This window comes from Musa acuminata, unplaced genomic scaffold, assembly GCF_036884655.1.
Source record: "Musa acuminata AAA Group cultivar baxijiao unplaced genomic scaffold, Cavendish_Baxijiao_AAA HiC_scaffold_45, whole genome shotgun sequence".
Lineage (NCBI taxonomy): Eukaryota > Viridiplantae > Streptophyta > Magnoliopsida > Zingiberales > Musaceae > Musa > Musa acuminata.
In genome coordinates, this window is record NW_027020327.1 from 65001 (window position 1) to 67500 (window position 2500).

A 2500-nucleotide genomic window follows, 5' to 3' on the forward strand; every position below is an offset into this window, starting at 1 on the left:
CGCTCGCCGCTCGCTCGCGCAGCCAAAAATGGCCAGTTTTGGCCCGTTTTTGGGCCGTTTTGGCCAGTTTTTGGCCTGTTCTTGCATTGCGCGGTGACCGTCGAGAGCGGAGCAAAACGTCAGCCATCTCAGCACCCTGGAACCCCCCGGGTGGCACAGGGCTGGATGGGGCTTTCGTATAGCAGGGACGGTGCTGCCTCTCGCTTCGCTCGCTGTCCGCCGCTCGCCGCTCGCTCGTGCAGCCAAAAATGGCCAGTTTTGGCCCGTTTTTGGGCCGTTTTGGCCAGTTTTTGGCCTGTTCTTGCATTGCGCGGTGACCGTCGAGAGCGGAGCAAAACGTCAGCCATCTCAGCACCCTGGAACCCCCCGGGTGGCACAGGGCTGGATGGGGCTTTCGTATAGCAGGGACGGTGCTGCCTCTCGCTTCGCTCGCTGTCCGCCGCTCGCCGCTCGCTCGTGCAGCCAAAAATGGCCAGTTTTGGCCCGTTTTTGGGCCGTTTTGGCCAGTTTTTGGCCTGTTCTTGCATTGCGCGGTGACCGTCGAGAGCGGAGCAAAACGTCAGCCATCTCAGCACCCTGGAACCCCCCGGGTGGCACAGGGCTGGATGGGGCTTTCGTATAGCAGGGACGGTGCTGCCTCTCGCTTCGCTCGCTGTCCGCCGCTCGCCGCTCGCTCGTGCAGCCAAAAATGGCCAGTTTTGGCCCGTTTTTGGGCCGTTTTGGCCAGTTTTTGGCCTGTTCTTGCATTGCGCGGTGACCGTCGAGAGCGGAGCAAAACGTCAGCCATCTCAGCACCCTGGAACCCCCCGGGTGGCACAGGGCTGGATGGGGCTTTCGTATAGCAGGGACGGTGCTGCCTCTCGCTTCGCTCGCTGTCCGCCGCTCGCCGCTCGCTCGTGCAGCCAAAAATGGCCAGTTTTGGCCCGTTTTTGGGCCGTTTTGGCCAGTTTTTGGCCTGTTCTTGCATTGCGCGGTGACCGTCGAGAGCGGAGCAAAACGTCAGCCATCTCAGCACCCTGGAACCCCCCGGGTGGCACAGGGCTGGATGGGGCTTTCGTATAGCAGGGACGGTGCTGCCTCTCGCTTCGCTCGCTGTCCGCCACTCGCCGCTCGCTCGCGCAGCCAAAAATGGCCAGTTTTGGCCCGTTTTTGGGCCGTTTTGGCCAGTTTTTGGCCTGTTCTTGCATTGCGCGGTGACCGTCGAGAGCGGAGCAAAACGTCAGCCATCTCAGCACCCTGGAACCCCCCGGGTGGCACAGGGCTGGATGGGGCTTTCGTATAGCAGGGACGGTGCTGCCTCTCGCTTCGCTCGCTGTCCGCCGCTCGCCGCTCGCGCAGCCAAAAATGGCCAGTTTTGGCCCGTTTTTGGGCCGTTTTGGCCAGTTTTTGGCCTGTTCTTGCATTGCGCGGTGACCGTCGAGAGCGGAGCAAAACGTCAGCCATCTCAGCACCCTGGAACCCCCCGGGTGGCACAGGGCTGGATGGGGCTTTCGTATAGCAGGGACGGTGCTGCCTCTCGCTTCGCTCGCTGTTCGCCGCTCGCCGCTCGCTCGCGCAGCCAAAAATGGCCAGTTTTGGCCCGTTTTTGGGCTGTTTTGGCCAGTTTTTGGCCTGTTCTTGCGTGGTGCGGTGACCGTCGTGAGCGGAGCAAAACGTCAGCCATCTCAGCACCCTGGAACCCCCCGGGTGGCACAGGGCTGGATGGGGCTTTCGTATAGCAGGGACGGTGCTGCCTCTCGCTTCGCTCGCTGTTCGCCGCTCGCCGCTCGCTCGCGCAGCCAAAAATGGCCAGTTTTGGCCCGTTTTTGGGCTGTTTTGGCCTGTTTTTGGGCTGTTCTTGTGTGGCGCGGTGACCGTCGTGAGCGGAGCAAAATGTCAGCCATCTCAGCACCCTGGAACCCCCCGGGTGGCACAGGGCTGGATGGGGCTTTCGTATAGCAGGGACGGTGCTGCCTCGCGCTTCGCTCGCTGTTCGCCGCTCTCCGCTCGCTCGCGCAGCAAAAAATGGCCAGTTTTGGCCCGTTTTTGGGCTGTTTTGGCCAGTTTTTGGCCTGTTCTTGCGTGCCGCGGCGACCGTCGTGAGCGGAGCAAAACGTCAGCCATCTCAGCACCCTGGAACCCCCCGGGTGGCACAGGGCTGGATGGGGCTTTCGTATAGCAGGGACGGTGCTGCCTCTCGCTTCGCTCGCTGTCCGCCGCTCGCTGCTCGCTCGCGCAGCCAAAAATGGCCAGTTTTGGCCCGTTTTTGGGCTGTTTTGGCCTGTTTTTGGGCTGTTCTTGTGTGCCGCGGCGACCGTCGTGAGCGGAGCAAAATGTCAGCCATCTCAGCACCCTGGAACCCCCCGGGTGGCACAGGGCTGGATGGGGCTTTCGTATAGCAGGGACGGTGCTGCCTCTCGCTTCGCTCGCTGTCCGCCGCTCGCCGCTCGCTCGCGCAGCCAAAAATGGCCAGTTTTGGCCCGTTTTTGGGCCGTTTTGGCCAGTTTTTGGCCTGTTCTTG